General features: G+C 34.3%; 1 long non-coding RNA gene and 1 pseudogene across 4 annotated transcripts; one reads left to right on the plus strand and one right to left on the minus strand.

Annotated features, from left to right (window-relative positions):
* Positions 1–11,543: 11,543 nt before the first annotated feature.
* On the minus strand, positions 11,544–14,868 carry LOC105964224 (uncharacterized). Of its 4 annotated transcripts, XR_016029318.1 has the most exons (7): positions 14,539–14,852; positions 13,860–13,965; positions 13,670–13,725; positions 13,372–13,511; positions 12,629–12,961; positions 12,159–12,211; positions 11,558–11,747 (listed from the first exon to the last, which is right to left on the minus strand). It is a non-coding gene; the product is annotated as an uncharacterized LOC105964224 (long non-coding RNA). The 4 variants fall into 4 exon arrangements; XR_016029316.1 differs by having other exon boundaries at positions 11,544–11,747; positions 12,159–12,961; positions 14,539–14,868; XR_016029317.1 differs by lacking the exon at positions 11,558–11,747 and having other exon boundaries at positions 11,878–12,211; positions 14,539–14,848.
* Positions 14,869–16,556: 1,688 nt separating this feature from the next.
* On the plus strand, positions 16,557–16,665 carry LOC148765671 (U6 spliceosomal RNA; annotated as a pseudogene).
* Positions 16,666–20,444: the final 3,779 nt, after the last annotated feature.

A 20,444-nucleotide genomic window follows, 5' to 3' on the forward strand; every position in this document is an offset into this window, starting at 1 on the left:
GATAGCAAAATTCTACTAAACTATCGAACTTATATTTTAGTACAATTTTTAGCGAGTTGGGTTCAGAAGAAATTATTATTTAGACGAGATTATTAATTAATCTAGTCAGATAACAAAATTCTATTAAACTATCGGACTTATATTTTAGTACATTTTTTAGCGAGTCAGGCTCAAAAGAAATTATTATTTAGACGAGATTATTAATTTATTGATCCGAACAGGGTTTTAAATAAATTTGTGAAAGAGTTGATTTTTTTTTTTTCTTTTTATATATTTGTTTTGTGGAATTTTGTACCGTTGCTTTATTAAAATCGGTGGTTGAGAATAGTGATTTCATATCGTTAATAAATGAGATGATTATTTGGAAAATAATTTTTTTTTCTCTAGAATTATCTTATTTTGGAACATAAAAAGATAGGAAAATAGAAATATAAGTTCTTGAGATATTATTAAGGGCAAAACTCTGTGTTTGTGCGTTTATTGATGAATTATTATGTAGCACGAAAACTTTATCTGTTTAACATCTCCCCGCGTTTTGGACAAGAGCCAGATAGATAATTCACGGGTCGTTTTGCAATTTCTAAAAAGTTAGAAACATGTTTGAATGACAAATTTTCAAATATTTTTGTTGCTTCCTTAATTATTTACATTATTTAATGATCAATTGCGAATCGATAATTGATAGGAAAATTTATTTTGAATATGTTTGTATGAAAAAAATAAAATAATAATTTATATATAAATAAAAACTTATATATGATTATATAGTATATTTATAAATATACTCCTATATTTTTAATATTTACCCGTTTTCCCCAAGCTCCCGCATCCTCCTTTTTGGGACATGCCGTATTTCTGTGTCTGTTTCCTGTTTTCCCGGATCGCCGTTTTTGTATCCGTGCTATATAGAGGGATTTTTTGCATTAGCGACCTTCTAACTGTCAAAAAAATAATTATTTTAGTTTTATTAGCAATATCTTGGTAATTACATTTTTGGTCCCTATACTTACCACCTAAAATGATTTTAGTCTTCAAACTATTAAGTTCACGAAATTAGTCCTCAATCTTACAACTTTTTGACAATTTTGGTTTGCCGTCAATATTTCCTGTTAAGTTGGATGGAACTGTCATGTGCACCTCACGTGACGTCCACTTGGCACCCTAAAAATAAGTTGGAACTAAACTCCTTCCACCTCTTCCCAAATATTTAATGCATAATTTTCTTCCAAACTTAAAATCTGCCATTTTCTCCATCACCCCCCGTCGCCTTCCACCTCTCCACCACTCTCCATCACATCTTCTAAAAAAAGAAAAGAAAATCAACCTATGCAAAACTAGAAAAAGAAAAAAAAAATGGCGCCCATTGATCCTCCCTCGCTCCTTCACAGACTCAACTCACGGCCCACATCTTCACCCACATCTCCCGGACCTTCGACTCCAACTAGATTCATACCCTCATCACTTCTCCAAATAATGTTTCACAACAAATCAATTGCCCTTGAACACTTTTCTCCATTGTTTGTGTAAATCTTATATAAGCAAACTTTTGCATTCAAGTCACTTGAATTTTCATTATTAAAATAAAAATTGCGGAAAGCTGCCAGATGGATTGAGTGTGTTCCAGTTGGATTTTTGACTGCCACTTAGCCGTCACGTGAGGCGCACATGACATTTTTATCCAAGTTAACTGGGAAAGTTGACGGCCGAACTGAAAGTGTCAAAATATGGTAAGATTGAGAACTAATTTCGTGAACTTGTTAAGGACTGAAATCATGTTAGGTGCAAGTATAGTGACAAAAATGTAATCATGCCACAAATATCCTTTAAAATAGGAAGTCAAAGCAAAAATACTATTTGAAACTCAGACTATATTCTTTTCACATGGAGTGCTAAAATGAGTTTTGATTGTATTTTTTTGAAGGGTATTTTTGTCTGTGCACATTCGGTCAAAAGGAATATTGAATTTAGAGGAATTATGCTACTAAAAATACAACATGCATGGGAAAATAAATCTCTGATATTGATTTACTTTTCTGTTTTTGGTACAAGTCAAGTATTTGTAATTAGTTATAATTTAGAGGAGATGGTCTCCTAATTATTGATTTATCCTTCCTCTCTCCAATTTTGCATGTCTTTCTCTTTAACAAGTGGTCCTCTCTCTCTCTCTCTCTCTCTCTCTCTCTCTCTCTCTCTCTTATATATATATTCCTCTCAATATTTATTTGTAGAAGATTTATTATTTCTCTTTGAATTTTGCAATTTATTTTGCTTCAGCAAACATAAAAATAGAATAAAAGTCGAAACAACAAAATAAATTTGCAACAGAAAATAGAAAACTGCAATATGTAACGGTAGATTTTTTGTAAGATGCAAAATGCACTTTTTTGCATTTGAAGAGTGTATTGTTTTAATTTTGATGTTATTTTTTAATTGGAGTTTTTGTGCATAAATCTCTGGCAATATCTTTATTATTCTAGGTTCAGGGGTTAAATTCGTCAATTAGTCAATCACTTTAATATGTATTATAAATAAAGGAAAAATTAATATATATGACAAAATTACCCCCAACCATTTACATTCAATTCTTAATTGTAATCATAATTTACTCAATTTTCACCATAAAATCCAATTTTGATTTTTTCTTTTTGCCTTTTTTTGTTATGAAATTCTTTTTCTGCCGCCAGTTTCCGATGTTGACCTTTATTTTTTTTTATTTTTTTATTTTTTTTTCGCGGCCGATTCCTGGTGTTGACTTTTTTTAGTTTTTTTTCCTAAAATTTGTATACATTGTTTTACGTCTGCCACTGAACGTTGACCGTAACTGTATTGTCATTAACAATTAGACTGTCGTTGATAGTACATTTACGTAATCGTGTTATCGTTCTGTCACCGATAATATTACTATTTTTTGGTTTTTTTTTATTTTGTTTAATTTGATTTGTTGACAAGTCAACATAATTATACTACTGTCATTGATAGTAAGATTACTGTAAACACAATAATATTACTGTCAGCAACATATATCAATATTACTTTTTCTTGGCTTTTTGTTTTGTTTGAGTTATTGACCGATGATTAACGTAATAATATTACTGACTATTATTGTAAAATTACTGTAACCACAATAATATTACTGTTGTGACAGTAATATTACTGTGGACGAAAGTAATATTACTATCAACCACATCAATATTAATTCTTTTGACTTTTTATTATGTTTGCCTTTGTTGAACGATCAACATATTAATATTACTCTATTACACAATAATAATGATTTTTGTTGTGTTAATATTACTGTGCTAGAAACTAATATAACAATATTACTGTGTTAAGTTGTAGTATAGTTATGGTATTTTGTTTAACAGTAATATAGTTAATATGACTATCAACCACAACAATATTGTTTTTTAAACGAGGCAAAAAGATGTTAAACAAAAAATAAATAAAAAATATAAAAAAGTGAACGCCAGAGACCAGTGGCGACGGGCAAAATTTTACTCAAAATCGAGTTTTGGGTTAAAATTGAATAATTAATAAAATTTGGGGTCAAATTGAGGTTAAATTAAATTAAACGATGAAATTTAAGCATATTAAAAATGTGAGGGGATATTTTAGTATTTTACACCCATCTGGACAATGTGTGGACATTTTTGTAAAAAAAATTTGACCCCTTTGTAAATACAGTAGAACATCGATAAATTAATACCCGATAAATTAATTAATAACCTCGCTTAAACAATAAATTTTCCCGGTCCCGACTCGGGGACAACGTGCTAAATTCGCTAAATTTATAAAATAATACGCATTCGAAAATTTTAAGAAGCCCCATATAATATATAAATTAATAATGCATAAAAATAATTCTTAAATTACATGGTACAGTAAATATTTTGTAGATCTATGAAAGCTTAATAATATATAATTTAATTGTCGCTTGTTTCTTGTTGAAGTTCACATTACCATCAATCTGGTCCCTCACTCTTCTTAACATGGTTAGAACTTTCGGTATAGTTTTCTCATAACTAACATAAAATAGTTTTATACCATTGTTGCTTTAAGAGCTTCCTGTCACGGACTTGTTCCCTTAACAAAGAACCGTGCGGCCTTAGCTCCTTCTCGCCCCTCGCGATAGCTAAGTCAGCCTCTCCCGAATGTGTTGCGAATGCTTAAGTGATGGGAACGAAGAAAGAAAGTAAGAAGACAAGAGAGTTGGTAGTAGAGTACTTTATTGTTGGATTTCTTGAGTGATTACAAATGAGGACCCTACCTCTATTTATACAAGACCACCTCCTCAATGGACGGTGGAGATCGATATGATCTAATGGTTGGGAGTGAAACAATCCCTTAAATGTCTCTACCTACCACCACCTACCTCTACCTACCAAAAATGGCTCTACCTACCACTATACAATTGGGCCAACTTGGGCCTAACCCTACTTGGGCTAATTCTTGGACTCTTTAACCTCCCCAACTCAAGGGAAATCGGCAAGGGGTTGGGTCAAAACTCGCGGGCCGTGACATCCTCCCCCGCCTAATCCGGCGACGTCCTCGTTGCCTCGAACAAGTGGAGACGATCTCGAAATTGTCACAAGTCTTCCTTCGTCTCCCACGTCGCCTCGGACTCGGGTAATCCCTTCCATGAGGCTCCAGTAACCCGGCCGGCTGTTTATTCTCCACCTTGTCTTGTTGGCAAACAAGACAAGTCTTCACACATGCATCGACACCGTCCTGCATCTGAGGCCAAAAGTAGGCCGTCTCGAGCAACGCCATTGTCCTCCTTTGGCCCGGATGCCCCGCCCACTTGGTGTCGTGGCATTCCTTTATGAGGTCCTTCCTCAAGCTGCCCCACTTCGGAACGAAGAGTCGCTGCCCCTTCGTGTAGAGTAGGCCGTCCTCTACCCAAAATTGTCTCGTCTTGCCCTCCTTGACGAGTCGAATTAGCTCCATGGTCATTGGATCATGTTCGAGCCCTTCTCGGATCATGTCGGCCAAGTTCCCCCTTGTCGAGCTAATGGCTGCGAGTTCGGCCTTTCTACTCAAAGCATCGGCCACAACGTTTTGCCTTCGATGGTCGGATCTCCCCCGTCTCGACCAACTCGATGGCGTGGTCCACCTCCCTCCTAGGTGGAAGCTTGTTGGGCAAATTCGGTGGCATCACGTCTTGGCTGGCCTCCAAGACGGTTTGGATGATCGGTGGCACGTCCTCCTCTTTGTTGATGGGCGGGCGTTCCTTCTTTAAAGTCTCTGAGAATGTCGGCTCGCCCCGTCGAACTCCCTTGGCAACTTGCATGGCCTACAGTTGCCTTGGTTGTGTGCTTTCTTCCTTAGTGGTGCCGTTGATGGCCGGCACCATGCAAGGTTTCCCCTTCTCTAAGATACAAATCGAATTAAAATAAGGCATCGGGATAGCCATTACCTTGCGGAAGAAATCCATGCCTAGCACCACCTTGAAGTCATCCATTGGTGCTACCGAGAAATCCACTTGGCCCTTCCAAGTGGCTAAGTGCAGCTCCGCGTCTCGTGCTACACCGTTGAGCGGTTGTGCCTTAGCGTTAGCGGCCTTGAGCCAACCGTCTCGTCTGGTCCACCGTAGGCCAACCCTCTTGGCCTCGTCCTCGGTGATAAAGTTGTGGGTCGCTCCCGTGTCTACCATCACCTTTGCTGGGCTACCGTTGATGCGGGCCTCCACGTACATCAGCCCCTTGCTTGATGTTGCCGGCATCGGATTAGCCTTCAAGGCGTTCAGAAGTTGGAGCGATCCCATGTGGCCTAGCTCCTCGTTTGTGTCTTGCTCGGCCTCTTGTTGTAAGAGTGCCGACAAGGACCCCATCTTGGGACATTGACTCATCGCGTGCGGCCCCTTGCACACGAAACATCCTCCCTTAGGCACAAACGATCTCTTCTTCTCTTCAAGTTGTTGGTGTGAGGATGGCTTGTCTCCTCCCCTCGAGGTTGACGCTCGCCTTGGGTCTCGGTTGTCTCCATAGTCCCGACTATGATTGTCCCGTCTCTCTTCTCCGCCTTTAGTCGGGCTCCACTTCTCTTTTCGCAACGGCTCTCTCGGTTGATACTCGGTTAAGGACTCGGCGGCGGCAATAGCTTCATCGACAGATTTGATGTCTCGTCGGTGGAGTTCTTGCTTGGCCCAGCCTTGTAACCCATCGGTGAAGTGGAAAAGGAGATCCTCCTCGGAAAGGTTGGGAATTTGAAGGGTGAGGGTGGTGAACTCCGTCACGTACTCGCGGATTGAACTTCGTTGCTTGAGTTCCCTCAACTTCCTTCGAGCCTCATAGACGACGTTCTCCGGGTAGAAGTGTCGCTTGAGTTCCCTCTTGAACTCTTCCCAAGTATCGATTCGGCAAAGGCCTTTCTCGATATCGGCGTGCTTTCTACGCCACCACAACATTGCCGTATCGGAAAGGTAAAGGGAAGAAGTTCTTACCTTAGTCGTCTCGTCGACTAGACCGATACCCTCGAAGTATTGCTCCATCCTCCATAGGAAGTTCTCAACTTCCTTGGCGTCCCTTACGCCGTTGAATCCCGTTGGCTTCGGGCAGTCCACCCTTGGACTCGAAGTAGCACCAATGCTACCGTTAGCGGCGGCCTTTTTGCACAAGGCCAAGTCCTCGCGCATTCCCTCGATGCTCTCTTGGAGGGATTGGATGATGGCCTCCAATCGATCCAACCGTTCCTCCCGCAACGCCTCATTGTCTCTAGACAAGTCGAGTTGCTCGGCGACGTGATTCTCCAACACACCCGTATCGTGCTCGAGCTTCTCGAATCGTTCGCTAAGCTCCGCTATGGCGATGTTATTCTCGAGCCTCTCGAGTCTTTCGCCATGATCCGTTAGCACGGCCTCGGTAACGGTACTCTCCCCACGAGTCTTGCTGTGGTCCCTCTTCTTCTTGTTGTTTACGTGGGCCTCTCTGCCACGTCCCTCGGTTACGTACGAAATGTCTTCAATGTTCGCCATCGTTGAGTATTCGATCAACACAAAGCCCTTAGCCGGGCTCTGATACCACTTGTCACGGACTTGTTCCCTTAACAAAAAACCGTGCGGCCTTAGCTCCTTCTCGCCCCTCGCGATAGCTAAGTCAGCCTCTCCCGAATGTGTTGCGAATGCTTAAGTGATGGGAACGAAGAAAGAAAGTAAGAAGACAAGAGAGTTGGTAGTAGAGTACTTTATTGTTGGATTTCTTGAGTGATTACAAATGAGGACCCTACCTCTATTTATACAAGACCACCTCCTCAATGGACGGTGGAGATCGATATGATCTAATGGTTGGGAGTGAAACAATCCCTTAAATGTCTCTACCTACCACCACCTACCTCTACCTACCAAAAATGGCTCTACCTACCACTATACAATTGGGCCAACTTGGGCCTAACCCTACTTGGGCTAATTCTTGGACTCTTTAACCTCCCCAACTCAAGGGAAATCGGCAAGGGGTTGGGTCAAAACTCGCGGGCCGTGACATTCGGCTCATGAAACGGGCTCTATAGTGCATTGAACTAATGGTACTATGAATAGTATACACGTAAAAAAATTAAAAAAATATATATATTTATTGAAAATAATAATAAAAGTAATTTCATAAATTAATAAGTTATTAATTAATGTATAAATTAATAATTATTAATTTATCGATAAGTTAATATTTTGCTATATTAAGGAAATTATGATAGTCCTAACTGTATTAATTTATAGAGATTTAACTGTAAGTATCTTATGATATATATATATATATATATATATATATATATATATATATATATATATATATATATATATATATATATATATATTTATTGTTGTTTGCTATTAAATAATGCTGATTATATTTTAGTATATTTTAGTATATTGTTTGCATTGGACGGATCATAGGTGGCGGTTGGGAGAATCAGAGTTATTGCAACAATTAATTTCTTTTTTTTTTGCTTAACGAATTTGTTTTGTTTGTCAAAATTGGGATGACGGAGGTTTAAAAGAATTTAATTTGGTACGTCAATTATGGAGAGTTTGATTTGACCTTCTTAAGGGTATTTTTGTCAAAATAAGAACGACGGACATAATAAAATTTGAAACTTGTATAGTGGATTTATTCATATAGAATCTAATATAAAAGCATATATATCAAATCTTATATATAAAAGAAAAAAACGGTTGTAATCCTAAAAAATTCTAATGGTGTTTCTGTAATTATTTATTTTTAATATATTTTTCTACTAATTTTTTTACTATAATTTTCAATAATTATCAATCTCCTGTTTTTCATCAATATATCTCAAATCTTAAGAGATAAAGATAGAAATTCGATTTGTTAAATCTTAATCTATATATTTGGATTATAAATCTTAATATGCAATATTTAAAAAAAACTAATGTTATGTATATAATATGAATAATACTACATTATTAAATTTTACTATGTATTATATTTCCTTATTATGTTGATTATTTTTTTCACTTTTTAAATAATATCCCGTGCATCGCACGGGAAAAAATGATAGTTACCCTTAATTATTGTTAGTAGTAGTTATAAGGACTCTGGTATTAGAAGTGAAAAAAAACATATTAGAGATTTTAATGGAATTATAAAAATATTAAAATAATATAGAGATTAATAGTTGATGGCATGAGCTGTAAATAATAGGGACAATTCACATGAGTTGTTAGTAGTGGTGATAAAAGCAAAACATAAATAGAGGTGGGACCAAACTGATTTTGTTTTATATTGGTAATCTTATTTTAATTTCACAACAATCAATTTCATATGAATTTCTAAAATCGGTACATATTAGTAATCTTATTTTAAGTTAAGGGTAATTTGCATCCACCTTCCCTGAATTTTGATTTTTGGTAATTTTACTCCAAATGTATAACTTTTTGACATATATTCTCTTTTTATCCATTTTTCTGTTAATAATCTGTTAGTTTTAGGAGTAGTGTAGGAAAATTACACATAAATAAATAAAGAAAGAAAAGGGTTAACTTGCAAAATTAACATGTGGAATACAAAAGGGCTTTTTAATTAATTTATCAATCATCTTCTCAAACTTCTGGAAATCATTTTTCAATGTTTATGAAAAATATATATGAATCTTAAACAAATACTACAAGATGGAGGCTACGAGAGCATACATGGATCGAAAGACCTTATGATTAATGGTTATTTTTTTTAAAACAGTCCACAATTGCTAGTACTATAATTGTTTTCTTGTTATTGCATCCACAAAACAATTGCATGCCGTATATGTAAACATAATATTTGTCGGTTAAAAAAAATATAATTTTGATTAATTGGAATATAAAATTTTTGCGTAAAAAAATTAATAGACATTAACCAAAAGTTAAATTGGATGAAAGGACTATAATAATAATAATAATAATAATAATAATAATAATAATAATAATAATAATAATAATAATAATAATAATAATAATAATAATAATAATAATAATAATAATAATTATTATTATTATTATTATTATTATTATTATTATTATTATTATTATTATTATTATTATTATTATTATTATTATTATTTAAAGTTGTAATTGCTAAAATACCAAATTTAGAGGAGGTAGATGGAAATTACTATATTATGTTCAAAGTTAGGGCACATGTGTATTTGTCACAAAAAACTAACAGCCTACTAACGGAAAAATGGATGGAGGTGTATATGCCAAAAGGTTAAATGTTTGGGTGTGCCTGTCAAAAGACCGCGTACTCGAGATTTTCAGTGTTGATCATATTTTCAGTTTTAGCCGATAGGGTTGTGTTCTTTTGTTACAACCATACAATTCCAATTCGAAATAACAATTCGAATCATGATCTTCTTTTTCAATCCTAAAGTGTTCTTTGTAGCATATTTTCTTATGTATTCCATTCACGAGTTTGAGACACAAAGTAATATTCGTCGTACTCGAAATCTTGAGTGTTGATCATATTCCGAGTTTTAGTCATTGTATCTTGGGCAACAGTTGCTAAAAACCACCATAAGCACCTTAGCAGTGCAATATATCGTCTTAAGAGAAGAATTTATTCGTCTCAGATAATTACTTCGTATTTTCACCGATTTTGCAAAATTCGCTACCCATTTTTATACACCGAGTACAACAATAAGTATTATATTATATATATAATTAATAACTGTACATCTGGCAATTGCAAGATGTCTAGTGTTACACCAATTAAAGAGAGAAGCCAAAACTTTTAACTTTGTGTATAACGCCCAACTCCCTAGCACGTGAAATTATGGGCCAGCGATTTCATGAATAAATGATAGGGGGGAACCACTTTAATATACAAATGATTATACTGTTTTTTTTTTTTTTTTGGATAAGAAAATTTATTAAACTTTGACATGTATATTTTAAATATTTGCTGCACATTCGTGTGGTCGAAAAAAAATCAACTATTTGTTTCTATTATAGTATGATAGTATCTATACTGCCTGTAGTTTAAAATTGGGTAATTGTCAATTTGCACCCTCAAATTGCACGAGTTTGGTATTTTGCATCCTTAAATTCAACTAATAGCAGTTTGCTCCCTCCAATTACAAATTTATTAACTTTTTGCACCCTCCATCACCTTTTGGCTGGAAAAGTGAAGGGCAACCGGTTTTGTGAGATTTGAAGAAAAGGCGGATTTGTCTTTCTCTATTTCTCAGAAAGTGAAAAACGTTCGCAATTCTTTTTTTCATTTTGCACCTTTTTTTTCTCCCATTTTTGTCATCTTATAAGTAGCCATGAATGTTTATCTCTCTAGCATGTCCACTTGATGAAATTGGAGGGAAGTAGAGTAAATGGCCGATACTACTGGAAGAATTATCTTTGGAGAATAGGTACCATAGCTGGTATTCTTTTGATCGGTTTACTAGGCATTTTCTTTTATGGTTCATATTCCGGGATAGGTTCATCTTTATAGTAATTAGTAATCGGATGAATTCAGTTGTAGACACATGAAAGTGTAGGAACTCAACGGATTCCCTTCTTTGTTTGTCTGATTCTAATGGGAACACTACAAAAAAAAGCATTTTATGTGACGAAAAATTTTGTCGCAAAAACCTAAACTTTCGTCACAGAAACGTTTATGTGACAAATTATTTCGTCGCAGCGTTCGTCGCGTAGGGCCTGTCGCGAAAGGTGTTATGTGACAAACGACTGTATTGTCACCAAAGATTGTGACGAAATTACATTTCGTCACATAGTTGTATGTTTTTGCGACGACATATTCGTCACATAAACAAATTAAATTTGTCATATCAGGCTTATTTCGTCACAGTAGGTACTCATTTAACTTGCTTATTGTGACAAATTATTTCGTCACATGAACTACAAGATCTAATGAGACAAAAAATTTGTCCCTTAAACTGCATTTTTATAATGTAAAATTTACGTGACAACATAATTTATCATATAATAAATACCCATTTTATTTTTTACTTTTCTAATATACAAAAATAATATAAGTAAACTTTATTGAACTACAGAATTATTCTGAAATTAAAAATACTTATATTGCAATATGTAGTACTATCACACTTACAAAAAACTTCACATTCTAGATTACATATCAAAAGCTATAAAATGCAAATAAATTCTTCCCATTGGCCTTTCTTTGTGGCCGTAGTTTGACCCATAATTCATTTTCTTTGTTGCAGCTCTATTTCCAGCAATTATTTATAATAGTGAAAACACTCATTTTTCATCCATTACAGAAGTATTGGTACCTTCTATCAACCTGCACCAACAAAAAATAATCTATAACATAGAAAAACATAGACATATATATATATATATATATATATATATATATATATATAAAATAGAATAAAAATAATTCAGTTTCTCAGCTTCGCAGACCAAAAGATGAACATGAATAGAGTTCTGAAATTTAATGTGAAGAAATCCTCCTCGGACCATCAAACACAAAACAAGACAATAAGTTTCTACTCCTCTCGAGAGCAAAATGCAGCGTTTATAAGATTTTAGCATCAAGATAAATCTAAATCCAACCACAAGCAAAAAGATGCATTGTCTAGAGAGTGCAAGATTAAGATAGAACGCAATTAAAAGTAAATGATAAATGGCTCCACAACTACTCGACAAAGAAATTGCATTTACGTGAGATAGTAAGGCATGAAACAATCACCTGTCACCATTTGAGTTGAAACTGACATTTTCAAAAACGCACTCAACAATGCCCTGCATTAATAATCATAATACACATGTACGAAAATAATTATATATGTATAAAAATAGACAAATCAATATAGACAGATAGATGATATTAATATAGCTCTTTTCATCTAAACAACATAAATTAATTTAACAAACTCAATCTAGGAAGTCAACTGAGGGTATTATCAATTTTAACGAATGAAAAATGACAACTTACGAGGAAAATCCACATGCTATTTTTTATGATATAACACAAACGACAACCCAAATAATGGCAACACAACTAATGTTTACTAGATTAGTAAGGAGACTCAAGTAGATATAATTAACTAGTATTTTCATATTTTTCACTCTTATCAAACACAAAAAAAATGAAAGTGCATTAATTTTCGATCAAAAGCTTTATACCATGAAGAATTTTGGGCAGTGTTATTCCCTTACATTTTTAGAAACAATTGACACACCAGTCCATCGAGCATCAAAACACCACTCTATCCAGCAGCAATCCACCATAAATCAACAATCACTGACAATTCCTAGGGTCTTCAATCTGAAAAGACAAGTGGAAAAAGGTAGAACAACAACAAAATAAATAGGAAAAATAGAAGGAAGAGTAACAACCTAATGAACAAAAGGTGAAGCATAGAGAAGAAACTAAAGAAAGAAAAATGCACAAAGAAACATTAAACTAATGTCAAAATTATGGGAATACTTGTACCCTTGTTTTCTTTGTCATTTCTTCTTTGAAGTCTTCACTAATCACTAGTGAACTTCCTGAAACCAGAAACTTAAAATTATGATTAGTTTGTGCAACACATGGTTTACTCGCATAATAAATAAGGCGGGAAATTAATAAATGAGAATTAGTTTACTAATTTACTACAATGTTACAACGTATGATAATCAAGCAAAACAATTTTGAAAGAGAAATCAGAAACTTAAAATTTCAGCAGCATTTTTCCATTACATAACTCAAGAAATTACACACACCTATTTATCATCGATAAACCTAGTATTTATTGGTCTACATACTTGAATGTATTGCACATGTATGAGAACTAAGAGAGCCATCAAGCCTATGCTACTTTACACTACAGCCCCCTCACTTAATCAAAAAGTTCAAAATTTCATAATAAATCAAAATAGAAAAACAAGAAATTCGACAAAGGAAAAAAGTAAAAAACCCGTTTCTGCGCGTTGGTTTTAGTAGCTGTTGAATTACGATCCGAGGATTCTAATCAACAACGATAATGAATAATGTTTCACTGTATTAGCAGCCTCCACTTTGAAAGCTATTTATCAATATCTTCTTGAATCTGTCCCACTGCAATCACACGTAATGTCGATCTAAATGAATCACTACATTTTACGTTTAATTAAATAAGATTAGAATATATATATATATATATATATATATGTGTGTGTGTGTGTGTGTGTGTGTGTGTGTGTGTGTGTGTGTGTGTGTGTGTGTGTGTGTCTTACCAGCAAGATCGACAACTAAGTTAGCTTGAGCATCAGCTAGCCTCGGAGTTTAAGTCCTTACATAACACATAACGTATGTATATAAGATGTTAGTTAAAAGACTGGTGATGTGAATAGTGGATGTAACGAGAAATTCATGCAAGAATTAAAGATTAGCGGAAATAAATAAATAAATAATTCCGAGGCTTACCCATAGAACGTGCATGATTTGGAACTTACTAAAACTACCCATCAATTTCTTTGCCTCGTCGTACAAGAAGGAAATACTTTGGTTTTTAACCTTCCACGCCCTGAACCTGTCCATGAAACCATTGCTTAGAAATAAAATTGGTAATAAAAAGATCAAATGTATAGTAACTGTTTGAAACAAGAATATTTGACGAACATGCATCAGACAAGTCGTAGATGTTAAAAAATTTGTTTCTGAAAATTAAATTTAATAGACACTTAGAGTAGATGTTGTGAATCTAATGTGATTTTATGTTTTCGTTATTTTCAGAGGGAAAAAAATAAATATTTGATAATTGATTTTTTTTAAAGCCGTTCTACAGAAGATGACTCTGCAAAGAGGGGTAAAACATGCAATTCATGGATACCAAACTTGATTTCAAATATCAAAACACCCTTACATCAATTTTTTATAGGCGATTTTAGAAAACATAATTTAATTCCAAACCTAAAATCACTTGAATAGGTTTCAAAAATAAAATCATAAACGTGCTTAACTTAATTTTGAGAACATAACTAAATTCTGGCCTTTTTATGCAAATAGCCTAACATTCCATTGAAGAAATGGAGAGAAGAAAACGGGAGAGGTGGAGTTAGAGTGAAGAGGGGAGATGGAGAGAAAAATAAATTAGTAATTATACCTGAATCGATTGAGATTGGCGGTGGCGAAGGCAAACGAACACTGGCGGTGGCGAATGAAAACGAACACGGGCGGTGGTGAAGGCAAACGAACACTGGCGGTGGCGAAGGCAAACGAACACTGGCGGTGGCGAAGGCAAACGAACACTGGCGGTGGCGAAGGCAAACGAACACTGGCGGTGCAACGATGATGGTGGACGCGAAAGCCAGATCGAAGAGTAGATCGCTCGGGTAAAGAAAATGAGAAGGAAAGAGAAGGGGATTTATGAGAGAAAAAAAAAAAAAAGGGATCGGACTAAGTCTAGAAAATTGGGGGAAGATTTTCTAGTAATAAGTAATTTAGATTATTTGTATGTAGCGACGAAATAATTTTGTCACAACAAAAAAAGAATGTGACGAAATTACTTTGTCATGAGAAACCTAAATATTTGTCGCAAGATAGTGCCCGTCAAATGTTTAAAAATTTTGTATATTCTATTGTGACGGTTTTTCATTATTGTCACATAAAATGAAGTTTATGTGACGAAATTAACCTTCATCACCTAAAATATTCACTTATGTGACAATGTGAAATTTTGTCATAATATCTCCCTTTATTGTGACAAAATTTGATTTTGTCACAAAAGATTGTCACATAAAATACTTTTTTTTGTAGTGGAAAGGGCCCGTTGTCTTTAGAATCATAGTCTTTTTTTCGTCTAAATGATAAAGTGCATTTCTTTTTCTGCTGTTTCAAAAAACTCCATTCTATTTTTTCTGATGATGCTTTTGAAAATCTCTGCCGAAAAAAAAAACCCTTGAAAAAATTAGATTCCTCTCTATATGTAAAATAATCGAATTATTTGGGGGTATGAAAAGATGCAAAATGAAGAAAATAGGTGTGAACGTTTGTGACTTTCTAAGAAATAGAGGATGACAAATCTGCCCTTATTCAAATCTTACAAAACCAGTTTCCCGTCTCTTTTCCGGCCAAAAAGTGATGGAGGATGCAAATTGCAAAGGAATTCGTAATTGGGTGGTGCAATTAATGGTGCAAAATGCAAAACTCATATAATTCGAGGGTGGAAAGTGCCAATTACCCATCTAAATTCGATTTTGTATACTTTTATATCATTTGATGATCAATATAAATCGCTAAAAACATACGACTCCTCCAATAACAAAAGTTTCTATCAAGGAGATTGAAGCATATGCTCATCGTTTTTATTTTTATTTTTTCTAAATTGAATAAGCAAATTGTCTTATTCTTTTAAGGTTTTAATTATGACACCATATTCTTACAAGTTTATTATGTCGGCATAAACATTTTAATGTCTCGACAATTCAATTGCTAAAACTTTCTATTCGATTGCAAGGACAAACAATTTCATTTAATTAATATAAGATCTTTTTTTTGATTAAAATGTAAATATTATAAATCAAAAAAAGTCGTAGGCAATTACAACGGGTATACCCGAGGAAATTGCAGAACCTAATGCAGAAAGCAAAAAGAAATAAGCTAACATAAAAGCAGAAAAAAGAAAAAAACTAGCATAAAAGCATAAAAAAAGTGGGAAAACCCACTGAAGCCTAGCATCTAGATCACGCCCTCATGGGTGCATAAGGCTGCCCGGTTGTCCGTTCGTCCTTGAAATCGCTAGCTCCGGGTGCTGGCTGAACATAGCCGAGTAAACATGTAGCTGAATTAATATAAGATCTTAAATTCATTTATGATCTACTAATTACAAGTGAGCGCGCTTCAAAAGTATCGACAATATTAATCATACGGAATTTTATTATTAAATATGTGTAGACAACCTTAAGTGCAATGTCATCTGATTCAAGTTCAAACTAATTTTCCAATTGATTTTATTATGCATGGTTAGTCACTTTGTGGTTTATATCTTTTGTGTAATTTGCAAGTTATTGTACGATGAGAAAGTACTTCCGATGCATTTCGAGTACTGTAGAATTCTCTTACTATTTTGCTTTTATATAAATATTGCTAATTGAAGGAGTTTTCTTTAATACTCCAATTTAAGTTGAGTATCTTTGGGTGGACTACCGATAAAATTGGAACGATATAGAGAATATTTACATGACCCTTGTGCAAGGATGACACGCACAGTCGCATACTCTAATTTAAATTGAAGGGCAAATTGCACATCACCCCCTAAAAATTTCTAATTTTTACACTTTACCCCGTCAAACTTTTAGAAAGTGAATGTCCCCCCTTTTAAAATGTTATTCTTGTTGCACATTGCCCCGATAGCAAAATTTCGATGGATTATTCATCGGCATTTGAATATTTTTGTTGCACATTGCCCCTTTACATGTTATTTTTGTTTCATGTTAGCCCTAAAAAACATTATCTTTTTGCACATTGCCCCTTTAAAATGTTTTTTTGTTGCACAATGCCCACCAAAACTTGGCTTCTAGGTCAAAGTGCAACCAAAATAATATTTTGAAGGGGGGTTATCTAGTTTTTTAATTTTTAGGGGGGGGGGGGGAGTGCGAAAATAAGAAATTTGTAGGGGTGAAGTGCATTTTGTCCTAAATTGAAAGATTACGAGTAATACATTTTAAATTGATAACAACAAATTTATTAGTTGATCTACACGCTCAAGTCCTCCTTTGAAATCCAACCGATTTGGCCGTCAGAAATCTCACCTAACGTTGGAATTATGATTAGTGGAGATGAATTCACCGACTAGAAAAATATGTATAAAGAGAGAATATGGCGCGCGGGGGGAAGCAACTATTAAACACATATACCTTAAGAAAAAAGGGCGGCACATTCGGAACATTTAGAAGACTTGTGTGGATACGGCGCGACTTCGAAGGAGGTGTCGACAAAAACAAGCCCATTAGAAGAAAGCACATACATATATATCCTCAGGCATCAACCAACCTACACAGATAAACACTTGTTACAAATTAATAATCGAATTCTAATTAAAATAAGCACTTATTTCACAAACAAACAAGTGTAAGTGCATAATGTGGACATATAACAATGAGTTGTTTCGATTTTGATACGCTGTCCAAGGCCGTTGAATTGCTGGAACACAGAATCAGTTTCGACATACAGTTGGTTCGAATCTGCTGCAGCTGTAGTGGGTAGAAATCGACATGCAATTAAAGGAACGCGATATTAATAGCATATCAAGATAAGGAAAGGCGGGAATCGAACCTATAATAATCACTCTTATGTAGCAAGGTACATTGAATTCCTAGGCATAAGGCCAAGGGGGGCCATGGCCCCCAGTATTATTCAATTTTTATATAATTTATATAAAAATTTAAAGTTGTGTACGCTAACATTAATGGTCCCCTTTAGAGTTTGTTTAATGCATTCGGCCCCCTCGGACTGAAAATCCTGGCTCCGCTAGAATTCCTCGCACTCTTATGTTCGATTTGCTTGTTAAGATCTCCTATTGGCTATTAGCAACGTGAGATAAAGAATCAAACCTGGAATTAATCGTACACACTCAAATAATTTCACACATAAACCAAAACAAAACAAAAATATCATCGTACATACACCACACATCTATGATGCACGGAAACTTCTACCCACACACGTTTCCATGTTTTGGAAACCGAAACTCCATGACACTTGTCGAAATGTCGGGCCCGTTTCGGTAAATATTTAAAAGTTTGCACAAATGAAAACGCGTTTGCACAAAAAAAAAAAAATCCAAAACCCATTTCAAATAAAAAGTTGGAATTGCATATGCTTAAAAAATAATTCTTAAATCTTATGTCTCTTTTTCACTTCTAGCGGTGTTCTAATATTTTTTTTAGATGTTAATTACATACTAAAATAAATTTATATGCCCGAATGTAATTTGTAGAATGATAATTCATATTGGAACATGTAAATGGACAACTCTCTGAAAACGCCAACAGAATAAGAGCGTTTTTTTCACTAGAAGTTCAGATAAACGTGATCGGACGCAAACACTAAATTGCAGAAGCGCATGGTTACAGCAGAGAAATCGAAGCACACAAAATGTGCTTCTTTGAGAACTGTAAACGGATCGGAGTATATATATATATATATATATATATATATATATATATACCAGCCTGCAGTTCGCCATCGTCGGAGCAGTGAAAAGTCGGTATATCCGAGACCATTATATATGTTTGTGGATATGCGGCAATGGAGAGGCCGAGGGAGAGCACAAGAGTTTTGACTTTTGAGATGACTCATTTGTTGTAGACCGTTGGAATTGCACGCGAACTTGACCATCGTTTTTTCTTTTAAGGATAAATACAGTTTGTACCCCTGTACTATCATCACTGTCGCACATACGCCATGTACTACGAAATGCGATAGCATATACGCCATGTACTACGAAATGCGACAAAACAACCAATGTCGTCCAATTTCTGTTACAAAAGATATCCCTTTCAATTGTTGATTGACCGTTGCACTAGCAGTTGAAAAATTTCAGATCAAAATACCCCTTTATTCGTGTATAAAAGGTGTGCATCATTCTTCACTCATTTGTACTCAATTTCTTCCTTATTTCTTCCTAATTTTCCTTCCCTTCACATTTTTTTACCCAAAATTTTTATATTCCAGAATTTATTTTTAATTTCTTTTTAAATTTATAAATAATTACTCGGTTTAAAAATATCTTTCGATAGTTCAAACTCTCAAAATTCATGTTTTAGTTCCAAATACTACCTGCCATATTTTTCTAGAACCACTTTGTTCGATTCTTTTTTGTTCAAGTTACAAAGTGAGAAAATGGTTATTTCTATCAAATCAATGTAGGCTAAAAATGTAACAACACTGTAAAAACTAACGCCATTAGAGATGTGAGAGTTGCCTGGTAAGGTGAGGGGTTGTTATGTCGCATTTCATAGTACAAGGAGGTATATGCGATAGTCATGATAGTACATGGGTGCAAACTATATTTAACCCTTTTTATTATTATTATTTTTAATTATTATTTTAATTACTAACTTGCTATTTGACTCGGTGCACCTATATTAGGGGTCGTAAACGAGCCGAGCCGACTCGTGAGCTCGATGAGTCGGCTCGAAAAAAGCTCGAACTCGGACACTCGAGTTTTTCGAGTTCGTGAGCTCACGAGCTGGCTCGCGAGGCTTATTTATTATTTTATTTTATTTTATTTTTTATATATTATTTTTTATTTAAATAATGTATAATAATATAAAATATTATAGAAATAAATAAAAATAAAAATATTATTAAAAGATATATAATTACAATTTATTGTTTATTTTGTAATTTTTTAAATAATTTTTAGTATTAACAAAATAATAATTAAAAAAATATTTTAAAAAACAACAACAACAACAACAACAACAACAACAACAACAACAACAACAACAAAAAATGAGCTTCGGCTCGAGCTCGAGCCTGCCAAAAGAGGCGAGCTCAGCTCGTTCACACCCTAACCTATATGGTTGACTGTGGATTTTTTCATTAAAAAAAAATAATAGAAATTATGCATGTCACACTTGATAATTTATTTATTTACAATATTAGATTTGCATGTTTCCTTGGCATATCTAGTTTTTTCTTCTTCTTTTTTTAATCTATATCTAGTTGATTTTCCCATAACTTATCATCTAAATTCGATTTCTATATGATCCAACTTGCATTCAAAAGCTAACGAATAAAATACAATTGTTATATTTTGATTTTAAATTAAATTGCAAATCACCCCCTATAAATTTCTAATTTTCGCACTTTACCCCTCAAAATTATAAAAAGTGAAAGTCCTAATTCAAAATATTGTTCTTGTTACACATTGTCCCGATAGCAAATTTCCGATTGATTATTCATCGGAATTGAGTATTTTGTTGCACATTGCCCCTTTATATGTTATTTTTGTTGATGTTGTCCATTACTTTTTTATTTTTTTGCACGTTGGCCCTGTAAAAT

This window comes from Erythranthe guttata, chromosome 13, assembly GCF_056151865.1.
Source record: "Erythranthe guttata isolate IM_541 chromosome 13, IM_541, whole genome shotgun sequence".
Taxonomy (NCBI): Eukaryota; Viridiplantae; Streptophyta; class Magnoliopsida; order Lamiales; family Phrymaceae; genus Erythranthe; species Erythranthe guttata.